Genomic DNA, 12,558 nt, shown 5'->3' on the forward strand with positions numbered 1-12,558 from the left:
AAAAAAAATCTGTTTTTCATAGTCCTCATAGTATACTATGAGGATTATAAACTGTCACCATCCAGTGGCATAACTCCACTTTACGTAGCGTCATTGATTTGCGTCATGCTGCATTGGCAGTAGCAATTCACCTCAATTTTTCTTTTTTTCTTTTTAGAGCAACCTTTCAAAAGTTCACTTTAAATTCTATGGAAGCACACCAATAATTACAGTGGCCACTGCTGGTTGACTTCCGTGAAGTTTGAGCAGACGATCATCCCCAGAGGATAGGTTTGCCACCGTAAAGTAGAAATATTTATCGGTTTTTTTTCTGTGGAGTGGTGGTGGTTTGTTTTTTTTTCTGTTTAATTCTTTGTCATCGTGGCTGCAGATGACGGCCAGTTCTGCTTTACTTACAGAAACACCACTTTCACTGAGTATCCATTGATTTAGGAATTAAGTCTTCCTCCAGCTATGATAGCTGATGGTAAATGAAGGTGATATATGAAGCTTTAAAATCTGCCGTTCTGAGAGGGCCGCCAAACTCCTTGAAACCTCTAATCCACTCCTTTATCAAACGGACTACAACTGACAAAGAAGAATTGCCACTTTGCTGTCGGCTGCAAGGATACCTTTTTAATCCTCTTCGAAAGCAGTCGGGGGGAAAAAACACACAGGAGGGGAGGCACAGAGGGAGAGTCTCGGCAGTCAGTGGTGCTTCAAGAAGTCGCTGACAATGAGGAGTCCTGCAGCTTGTTATCTCTTCACGCAGCCAGTTGTCAATGAATGCAGGCAGAGAGTCGAGAAGCTGTTTGTGTGAAGTTCGGCTGGGACACACACACTCCCTATCACTCTCACTCACACACACGCACACGGTCTAATTCATTCTTTTTACAGCTTATTCTTTTCACGACTGTGTTACATCTCTAATGAGTTACCAAAAGAGGGAGGCACTGGTCCAAATTGAGCGGAAATATCTTTACAATCTGGATGAGGGAGGAATAAAGGACACAAAAAGGTAAAATGCCAGACTGAGATGGTTTGGACATGTTCAGAGGCGGGACAGTCAGAATTTGGGTAGAAGGGATGCTGAGGTTGGAACTGACAGCCAGGAGGCCTGAATGAGGGGCAACAAGGAGATTTGTGATGTCGTGAAGGGGTGAGATGGATGCAGATGATTGACTTTGGTCGCTCCTGAATGGAACAGCCCAGAGGAGAAGATTATGCTGCTGTAAATCAAATCATGTAAATTTCAACATATTGAACAAATTGGTTTTATGAAAATAGTTAATGTTATACAGTAAGAGTTTCCCAGGGCCGCATTTCATACTGGCTTCCTCCATCGCTGCTTCAGCGTTAACTTCTTGGGAACTGGCGGTCTGGAACTGGCGGAACTGGAGGTCTGACACACGAGCAGTCAACTCCTGCAGGTGAAGAGTTGTTTAGCTGCTCTCCTCCCTTCCCTGCTGTCACGGAGGAATGTTGGCAACCATACAAAGAGTCAGTCACAGTGTGACTTCTCCCAAGAGAACACGAGACAGAACAAATGCCACAGTCACAACAACAAAACTCTCATGCTCATGTGTTGATGAAACTGATATGCATTACTTTAAATTGTGGATTTTTGACGACAGCAGGATTTAATTTTAGATATCATTTCAATTATACTCAAGATGTTCTTTGCTGTAATTGTCCAAAAAAAAAAAAAACTGTGTAAAGCAAAAGCCAACAGTTTATTGCACTCGAGCCGAATGCACAACTAATACAGGATTACAATGTGCTAGCAAGGCATTTGAAGAGTTTTAAATGTAGCTTCCCCCCGTCGCCTGTGAAGGGTTTTGCTCAGTCTCATGCTAACCTTGTGCCGTGTGTGCCTCTGTTTTGTTTCAGAGCTGAATTACCAATTCAATTTTCTTGCAAATAGTCTTGTACAGCGTCTTGACAAAGAGAGTCAGGCAGGTTTTGGAGAGGCTGGAAGAAAAGCAGACATTGGCACACCTTCATCTTGGCAAATCATTTTTTTTTCAGGTCCACAAAAGTAACACCTGTTGCTGTTGGAGGTGTTTGGCTGCACGTATAACATCCCTAGTCAAACATTCTGCTTTGGTTCTTCCTCTTGTTTCATTTTCACAGGGTAGAAACAACAAGGGTAGTATGATCATTACTCTTTCATGAGGCACACTGTTCCCACACCTCAAAATGAAACGTCTCAGAACAAAAGCACTCGACATGCAAGCCGCAACTAAATAGCCAGAGCTGGCCATGTCAAGCTGGCTGTAGTTGGAGGAAAAATCCTTCGGTTGAAATTAGATACCAAACATCTGTTAGCAATACTTCAAGTGTTGTACGTTAAATCAAGAGCACAGGTAAATTGATTTATTTTATTTATTTTGTTTTATTTTTAAATTGGACAGCGATGTCTGAGGCTCTCTGTGCTTTGCCTTTTCAAATCTCCTTTTATTCCCAGTCACCCAAGAATTTTGATTTTTGCGGGACAGATGGCTCCATAAAGCCATCAAACGATTTTATTGGCGCCCAAACCTTTCAGTGGGCAGAGGGATTCGTGCATGGCAATAATGTCATGACGTTGCAGAGCGACACGTTGCCCAGTTGAGGCGACGTTCTAAACCGTGGAGACAGAGCGCACTAATAATTTAGATAAACTCAGCTAATGGAGAGATCGTAACGAAAAAAGATGATCTGTATCGTACTTCCTTGTCAACCACCTGCCTTGTCACAGTCAAACTAGGAAAATGAATCGTCCAATCTTCTTTCAATAGCACGTGTGCACACTAGCTTTTTAAGACAGATGACAGATACAGTATAGAATGTCTGAGAGCGAACTGGTTAAGGCTAATTTTGTGTGCATTACCTAGCCAATGCATTAACTTCATCTCCAACAACATAATAATCGAACGCCATGGTATGCATTAGATTAAAAATGAATGTCCTGGTTGATGAGCAGTAATATTTCTGCTTCTACTGATGGTAGCCAACCTACAAGAATAATAAAAACATTCTCCATTGACATTATTCCCCTGTTGAAATCCTCTCTCCAGTCTCCTGCTTGTTTTGATTTCCTCTAAATTGCTTTTCCATCAGTCACATCCTATGATGTCTACGCTTTCTATACCCTCATTAATTTGCACCAAATCAGGAAATATTATGTTTGGGGTTTTTCATTTTTCATCTTTTTGAAAAGTTACCCTCCAGGGTTTCACTGAAGCCTGTTTGTACTCTATTGAACAGAACTGAAGCATAGCACCTCTGTTTGCCCTGGCAACTCATGTTTAGAAAACATGGGCCGATGCTGTGAGGCGCTAAACAGCCAGTCGCAGGTCCACACACAGGACATGTGTTGGCTTTCCAGATAGATATGGCTTTTAATGGAGCTGCTACGGCGACAAATCAATAAAAGCTGGCTTTCAAGCTATGAACCCAAGTTGTAATGAAATCTCCAAGAACTGACTGCTGAACTCAACTGGTCCCCACAGGGTTTCCTTTCTTTGCTTTTCCTTCCTTTTGATATCACTGGGCGTGTGATATAAGCGGTCATTACATGTAAGTGTGGCTCGTGCGTTTCAGTAAATCACAAAAAAAAAATATTCTTAAAGGGACAGCCAGCAAGGCGCCTTTTGACAAACCTACTTTGGTTATTGTGTTACCCTTGGTGGTCGGCCACCGCTGCGACACAAACCCAGTCATCTCGTCGGGTCGATATATGTCAGTATAGTTAAATTAAAGCAGAAATCAATATAAAGCAAATTACTGTGGGCATAAGGGAAAAATAAACCAAAACAACGATCTGAAAGAATCCGAAAGAACACGCAACGCAGTAGAATGGATGTCATTATATGGGATGTTTGTGGTAAGGTCATTTGTACTATAATTGAAAAAAATAATGATTTAAAGGGAGCACTTTCTCCATATTTAAAATGCGCTATGAAAATTGTAGTCCTCAGTATTTGCAGAAATCATTCTCCAACAACTCTGAACAAAGCTGATGGATCTTGACCCAGAAGTGAACTGAATTGAAATGAGCCCATTTGGGCCAAATGGAAAGTAATTGCCTTTGCTCGCCTCTTGCATGCCAGACACGTAATTACAAGGCCTACTGTACGACAAAAAAATGCTTTTGGTGGTAAAAATGGATTGGCTCACCTCCCGTGGAAGGAAGGCGTCATGATGGTGTGCGCACCGTAATGGATTGGTTTGGAAGAGCCGCAAAAAAACACAAGGTTTCCAGTTTTCTGCTGCTGCTCGCTCCGATTAAACTGTGCTTGTTTTTCATTGACTCGTCTAAAACGTTTTTAGACATGCAAAAGCGTAAGGAAAATTTTATATTTTGACTGATCTGAATGAAGGAACCATGCATCACGTATTTCGTCTTTACACCTGCTAGTACAGCAGTTTAATTAATTAATTTGTGTTTAGAATTTTACCAGGGATATTTACATACAACCACTTCCAACGTCCTTCCTGTGCGAACCCAGTGGTCCAGTTCGGTTTGCACACTTCATCATCCTAGCTTCCGTTCTTGGCTACATATGCATATACCTTTATATAAACACGTGCATAAAGTGGGCAAGACAGACTTGTCACAGATCATTTCCCTTGAGTGTCTTTCAGGACTAAACATCCAATTATTGCACTCCTTGGATTTAAATTCTTCTTTCACATTACTCCCCATCATGGCGAAGAGTGACCCAGAAAGCGGGAGATGTGTCCAGATTAGAGAAGGGAATGATGATGGCTAATTAAGACACTTCAGTTATAGACTTTGTTTTTTCTTCAGGCTGAAATGTGATCACAACACAGAACACAGAGGCACATCTCAACCAATCATGCCATCCTGTTTGTTAAAGTCACTCAGTTCTACTCCTGTGTTTATGCCTGCAGAACATTTTTAACCACATCCTGGCCACTGAGCACTGAGTGATCCATTTTTGGCAGATGAAGAGGGTTCAAGTCCTGGAGGTAAACTCTCATCTGCGCTGTTCTTCAGGCCAACAGTGCGTCCGGCTCTGTGCAGTCTGTGCACAGTCTAACTATAACCTTATTGAGCGTCACTGATTGCTCAGCTACAGACCTGCTTGGCTAGAGCACATGCTGCTGATCCATAATCAATTCTGACACTAATGACTGTGGATGTTGTGGTGCTTAGCGCTTTTCCACCAAAAAAATAAATGAAAAATAACCCTACCTAGCAACATCTGGAGCCTCTGCAGTGAAGCATCAGCGCTTCTTGAAATAATTAATCAAAAAATGTTACTGTTCACTGCACAGACCTGCTTATAAAATCATCCATATCAATGTTCTCCAACCCAAGCTGCTCCACACTTTGTGCCATATGGCAACCGTCAGTCAAGGCTGGAGAAAATGAAGGTAAGACACAGTTTTATTGGTTTAACTGATGGGGATAATGGATGATTTTTTTTTTCTTTTTTTTTTTTCAGTAAAAGTTCTCCGTCAATATCACAGAGACTTATACAGACCTCAATCTGGTAACAAACATGTTTGTTGGAAATTTCCACACAGGTCAAGGCCTGTGTGGAAATTAGATTAGCACGTGTCCTCGTGCAAACAAAGCACTCGACCGAAACAAATTATTTAACCAAACTGACAGAGATCAAGTCAGTTAGAAACCCTGGCTTTCCGCTCATAAAACCGATGAGCCCATAACGTGTTAAGGCTCACAATAAACTTCATGTTAAGCAACTAATGTTTTTTGTTTTTTTTTTCTAAAGAAAGCAAATACAAATGAATGTGGAACTGAGCTTTGTACGGCTGAAGGGATCATCAGGTGTTGGAACAGCCCAGTTTAAGTAAAGTCGCAGCACTGGTCAGGTGCTCTGAATCATCCATGAGACTTGACTCCGCCTGGCTCAGGACCTGCAGGAGACTAACACACAGTCCACACAGGGCAAACAGGATGACGGCAGCAGGGCTCCGGAGCCGTCACACATGATTTCTTTTTTTAACTGCAACAGAATTTACTGTGACAAAACGGTTGTGGTCTGTTTCCTTTTGTGCCTCAGTATTGGAATTCCATCCATTACGCTGGCCTCCACTGTCACTTCCACGCCGTTTACGGCTCGCTCATAATACGGAGTGCGATGACTGATGGCAGCGGCGGACGCGATGCCTTCAGAGTCATTAATTTTTATAGTTCAAGGGTCACGGCGCTCGTGTCGCAGCCCTTTAACAAGGCCATAGTTAACAGCAATGGCTGACACCAACCAGTGCACCAAACAGCCCTGCTATAAACAATTAAATGTCCACAAACTTTTCCGTTAATCTTTTGATTACTGTTTAACACACTATTTGGAGTCCCCAAAAAGCAAAGTCGTAAACACAACAGTTACCAAAAAAAAACATGTAAGGAACCAATAGATTTGGAGCTTTTTGAGCAAGATAACATCACTCTTTTGTGTCTTTTTAAAAGGCTTTATAGCTAATGAGGCCTCTGTCTAATTCTTTTTATAGGGATCGTTTAGTAGATACACAGTGGATAACAATGGATAACACATGAACCTCAATCACCCAGTGACAAGACCGAATCAATGAAAGCCACTGGTGCTGAGGGTGATTCATCAGTTTGATGAATATTTATTTAGTTATTTCTGGAATTTAGCCATTATTTCGGGAATTGGCGTCCTGTTGTCTTAATGTCTTACTGCACTCCTCTTCTTTGCCTCTCCAGACTAAAATTCTGTTTAAATTCTTCATTAATGCACAAGATATACACAGATTTTTTAAATATGATAAGCTTTTGGGGATTCGTTTGTGTGTGTTATGATCAAAGAATGGTAAAATGTTTATGATAGCCATTGGGCAAATTCCATACGTCAGCTGTAGCTCAGAAAAAAGTAACTGGTGTACGTCTCCAGTCATTTAACCATGAAAGTTTACCCTGCGCCCCAGGGTAAATTGGGCACAGAAGCACAAACAGTGAATAATTGGGTATCATAGGAGCTCCTTTAAAGCGAGGCCAGAGGAGACTCGGAGGAAATGTGCTGTTTCTCCTCTGACTTTATAATTCATCTGCACACTTTTTTAATCAGGCGCTTGGCGAGTTTAATTCACAGTGATTTCCAAAGGGATCGCCTTCTCAATCCAGTCGCAATCCTCACGTGAGCGCAACCTCTTTGAAGTGTGACATGTGAAACGTGGTCCCGCAGGGGACGTGAAATATAGCAAACGCAGTGAGAGTCAAAGCGGCAGGCTGTAGAATATTCTAGTCGAGTGTTGGAATGACAGGAAAAACATGCCTGTAGTATACTGTATATCCACCAATTTCCCTAAAGGTAGCAAAAACAAAGCAATGAGTCTTTTGTTCCACAAGACAAAGAAAAGCAGTGAATGCGACAAATGACTCGAGTGATGTGATTGGCTGGAGGAGAACATTTGATTGTGCTCTCTTGCTAACAGGAGACTTATTTCATTAGTTAATGATGGATTGATCAGCACGATGCAACCCTGAATTATTCATCATCTTAATTGTCCTGGGCCCTCTGAAGTTCATCTGAACATTTCTGTTGTGCATTTCTAATGAAGAGCTTAGGTGGCATTTTTAATAAAGGGCTTAATAAAGGGATGAATCGCATATATCTTACGCTGCTAATCACACAGAGAAGAACAAAACAACAACAGACAGTAGCATTGGACTGTTAAAACATTAGCAGTCAAATTGATCATGAAATAGTGGCCCTATGTTTTTCAAAACACACAGCAAAACCTTGCATCTATTGTGCGTGAATAAAAAAAATCTCCAGAGCCCCCGTTGTCATTTGTGCAAGTAGTGACTGGGTGATATTGTTCATTTCAAGGGAACTGTCCCTTTACGAAACCAAAAAAAATGTTCTTATGCTATAACGAAGCTTTGTTTTCAGATTCTTCCGGGCTTTTCCAAATAATTTTCCTCAATAGATAAAGGTTAGTTGTCAGTTAAGTTACTTCCACTGGGGGATTAAGTCCAAATCTATGGGACACTTTAGTGTTATCAAATCCTTTGTACAGTTTTCCCAAAACAATTAAAAGTTCCTAGTTCCTCATTCTCTGTGTGTTCCATAAAGGTTTGACAGGCTTCAGGTTTTTTTCACGGTCAGCACCCCGGAGCCGTTTCTCTTCCCCGTGTACGGCGGAGGTCAAGTGGCTGCGTCCTGCAGAAAAGAAAAAGAAAGATGTACGTTAAATCACAGCTTTGCTCTCGCTGCCTCATTGATTTGTTTAATCGATTCCCTTAAAGATCTTAAACATGCCTGACCAGGATATTTGTGTGGGGGAATCACAATGTTTATTTGCAGCCTGGAGGACTGCGTCAACTCGTGAAGCTTTCGCTAACATTGAAATGGGGACGCAGGCTGGAGGGGGGGGTGGTGCAAAAAGAGAATGACAAGCAATCATATAAACCTGGTTTACTGTGTGTTTTAACTTGACTTGTTGGTTGTGCTTAAGTGGTCTCTTAACAAGACTTTATTACATAATAGACTTAACATAGTCTGCTTTCCAAGATCCATTAGATGATAAAGGGTATGATTTTGGACCGTTAACAGAAAGTAAAAGGCAGGGAGAGAGTCTGCCATCTGTCCTGTGCAAAGCACGTGGAGAACAAATCACCAGCGCACACATTTCTTCTGGTCCATTATCCTGTCTGCTCAGCTCCTGCGTGGTCAGAGAGACCAAGCGGTGCTCTTAATGGCATAGTAAATTGGCGTTGTCAAGAATGTAAATCCAGCATGCTTAGGGTCTGTATTGCATCATCGCAAAGTGACTCTTCTAATCATTGTACCTGGGAAATTGATCCCAGTGTGGGTGAAATCGACCGCCGACTCTGAAAAGAGTCAGCGGGTTAATGTGGACAAAAGCTTCGTGTGAGATGTTTATCGTCCCGAGAGCTCCAAGTCACTGTGAGAACAAAGTCAAAAGCATCAACCTGTACCTGCACTTATGTTGTACACATGTCCTTCGTGATAGATGTTCATTTCTCATTGTTTTGTTCTCTCTACAAAGACTCAATTACCCTGTGAAACAGAAGCCATTGGACCTAGAGTTAAGTCCAAATACAGACAAGTCCTCGACTTGAATTGTTATTTGAAAAGATAAATGCTGAACTGTTGATGTTGCTTGTTTTGGTTTTACCACTGCCTAAGCCTTGAAAGATGTATGAGATATGATATTAGTATTGAAGACAACTGTCAGAGCTAATTGCAGCCAGCTTGCAGCTTTGCCCAGTGACAATTCCTAAATGCAGATGGTCTCCCACTCAGAAGTTGCTTGTCTCTCCGAGTATGGTATTGTTCCAGGCCAGGATTACTCAAAAACTACTCAGGAACTGTGCATGGATCCTCACGGGTTCTTTAAAAGGTTCCTGGTTCTGACTTGAACTTGAACTTCCTGCATTTGAAACGTGCCCGGTATGTAACTCTGCTCTGGCAGAATATTAATCTTTGCTGTTTGTTAATAATGCAAATCCTCTGATCAATCCAAATCGACGTTCTGTCCACCAGGCCTGAGGAGAATTAACTCTGTTGCAATCACATCTGCGTCATGGGTAATTAAATGGCCAGTCATGATCCCCGTCTGTCTCCTCCCCTCAGTATGACTTTCAGAAAATGCCCCGGACTGGATGAATTGTGTGGCAGAAACATGTGAGGCACGCTAAAGCCAGTGTGCATCATATATACCGAGGAGGCAGGAGACAGATTAAAATCTTGGGTTCCTCCCTGCGGCTTCCTCCTCTTCCTGGAACAACAAACCCACCACCGCTGCACATCTGTCTGCTTCAGTGCAGGACGTCATAACTCACATGTATCCTTTAGGTCCAGATATTCAGGTTTTTCCGCTGCTGACTCGGTTGACAGGAGCTCGGTCCAAAGCATTGCATCTTGACCTCTCCCACACCAGGTCACATGATTAAACCTTTCTGAAAATCGACTAGAAAGCCAGACAAAGGGAGTTCTGTTACCATGAAAAAACCTCCTGTACCTTTTCCCCCTTTTTTAAAGTCAACATATTCTTTAATTTCAGCCAACCAACACCTTGTGCTTGGGCGATGCCTCCAAGCAATTTACGCCGTTCTCACTGCGAGCTAGACTGTTTTGTAATCTGCCCAGGAAAAACCTATTTCATCTTCTCCGCTGGTGAGCGTTCATGTTTGTAATATTTTCCAATGCCCAAACGTGCTTGTGTAAGTACACAGTCTTTTTTCAGTGGGTGGAAGCATGCTCTGTATTATCTCTCAAACCAATACATAAAAAGTAAAAAAAATAAAAACCTACAAGCACCAACTAAACTACAATCTATTTGGTTTAATAGGGAGTGAGACTTCATATGCATAATTATTTTTACTCAGTACCAAATGTGTCTGCTGTGGTGTGTTTTTTTGAACAACCATACATGGCACTTCAGGAGATTACATGTCCACACAGCTTTTAACCATGCAGTGAAAGCATCAGAGCACCATCCGGCATGCCTCTTGCCGCTCCATGTGACACATCTATAAAGCGGGTGTATGCACTTCTCAGCAGTGTCAGAATTACTTTTGCTGAGAAATGCATGCACCCCTTATTCTTATTTTAGTACCTTACATTATATACATGTTTAATACCTTTCAACCTTCTTATATATTTTTTTTTAATTATTCCACAACTACTCAGTCAATATATTTCAAATCAAACAGAGACACGTACAGTGATATGGCAGTATGTGATTTATTTTAAGACAGGTCCTATTTGAGTCATTAAAGTCATCGGGGTTTTTTTTGTTTTTTTTTTACATCATTGCAATTAGCTAAGTGCTTCCAAGTTTAATAAAAAAAAAAAAAAAAAGTGTGCAAAGTCATGCAGATCTTGGCAGATCTTAGTAGAACCTTTGTGCCAAAAATCAGGGCTGCGTAGGGTTAAATTACCAACAGGAGCACCATTGGGAACTACAGCAGTGTTTCTCAAAGTGGGTGGCGCGCCCCCCCTGGGGGAACAATTGACAAAAAAGTGTACGAAAATAAGAATTCAGGAGTCCGGCGGTGGCCAGTGTCGTGGTTCACGCCACACTTGAAGCGGAAAAAAAGCCAGAGGACAATGAACAGTTTTCCAGCGCTGATAGAAGGTAATCAAACACCTTTGCGTCAGTACGTGATCTACGCCGCGACTGGCGCGATATTATAACTTAGCGCATGCAACGCTCAACGTCATCCCGTGTGGCAGGTAGAAAATGTGAAGTTGTTGCTTGTACTGATGTTGTTGATGTGGTCAATTTCATCAAAACAAGGACCCTGAAAGCGCGGCTATCCTCTGCACTTTGTGAGGAGATGGGAGCACAACATGAAGCTGTGTTTGTTTCACAGGGAAGCCAGGATGGTGGATGTTACAAAAGTGGTTTTCCAAAAAAAAGTGATTTGCACAGCAACAAAGTGAAAGTGAGTATTCTTGTTTAAAAAGTAATGTTCAGGATTTGATGTCACAATGAGTGATTTGCTAAAGTTGTTTATTTGTACAAAATACATGATTTCATAAATGAAGAGAAAAGTGAAATGATTAAAAAATGTAAAAAGATGTTGGTTTTGATACCACAAAAAGTGGTGTGTCAAAGGTAAAACATTCTTTGCACAGTTATGTTGTTTCAGTGAATTTGAAAAAAAAAACTATTTTGTCACCATTTTGGCTTTTGAGGGGGAGGGGACATGAAAGTTTTTCTTCCTCCAAGGTGGGGCGTGACAAAGTTTGAGAACCACTGCCCTAATGCCATGCAAGTCTATGGGGTCAAAAGTCAACTTTGTCCTAGAGACATGGGGCCACTTGCAGGTTCATCGGGATCCCTCAAAACACAGCCACGTCAAATGTGGGGCTTATAGCCCCAATTTTTTTTTTTTTTTTTTTTGAGGGGGCATGAAAAATGTCTTCCTCCAATGTGGGGCGTGACAGAGAAAATTTGAGAACCACTGTTGTGAGGCAACATAAAGGCAAGCAGCTGATTTTTTTCAAAATTATTATTCTTGTCTCCCAAGTTTTCTGCCTGTGTTTGTGAAATTTTTCCTTCTGGGTAAAATAAGTGATTTGTCTGTTATTGCAGTGAGAGCAAAGAGAAATGGATGTCTTTAAACTGCTTTAAACATCAGCAGCTGTGCTCTCAGCACACAGCAATTCTTCATTTTTTTTTTTTTTTTCTTCGGGTGCAATTTGAGCGTCTTTGGCAGTGGCCCGTAACTCCATTATGCAAAATACTAAACGCCCTGATTTACTCAAGGTTAAAATGAAAAGGTTTACAAAAATGTTTGCAAACGTCATTGCACACTAATGACGAAGCTAATCTAAAAAAAAAAGGAGGCATAAAGGCGATTGTGTCTGTCAACCAGGCAAAATAGTGCATGTAGTCCATTTAACACATTTGACTTCATGAATATGCAGATACAGGTGTTTCTGACAAAAAACACAACATATTGCACAAAAAAAGATTATCAAGTGCATAATTCACCAGAGCTGAAATTGATTGCGGAAGCTATTTGAGTCATTGGTTAGTCTTTGAAAGGCAGCTATTAACTTTATGTGAAACGGTTGCCACATATGCAGCAAACGATGCTGA

The sequence above is a fragment of the Nelusetta ayraudi genome, unplaced genomic scaffold, assembly GCF_046127955.1.
Source record: "Nelusetta ayraudi isolate G7.1 ecotype Tasmania unplaced genomic scaffold, CSIRO-AGI_Nayr_v1 ptg000013l, whole genome shotgun sequence".
Lineage (NCBI taxonomy): Eukaryota > Metazoa > Chordata > Actinopteri > Tetraodontiformes > Monacanthidae > Nelusetta > Nelusetta ayraudi.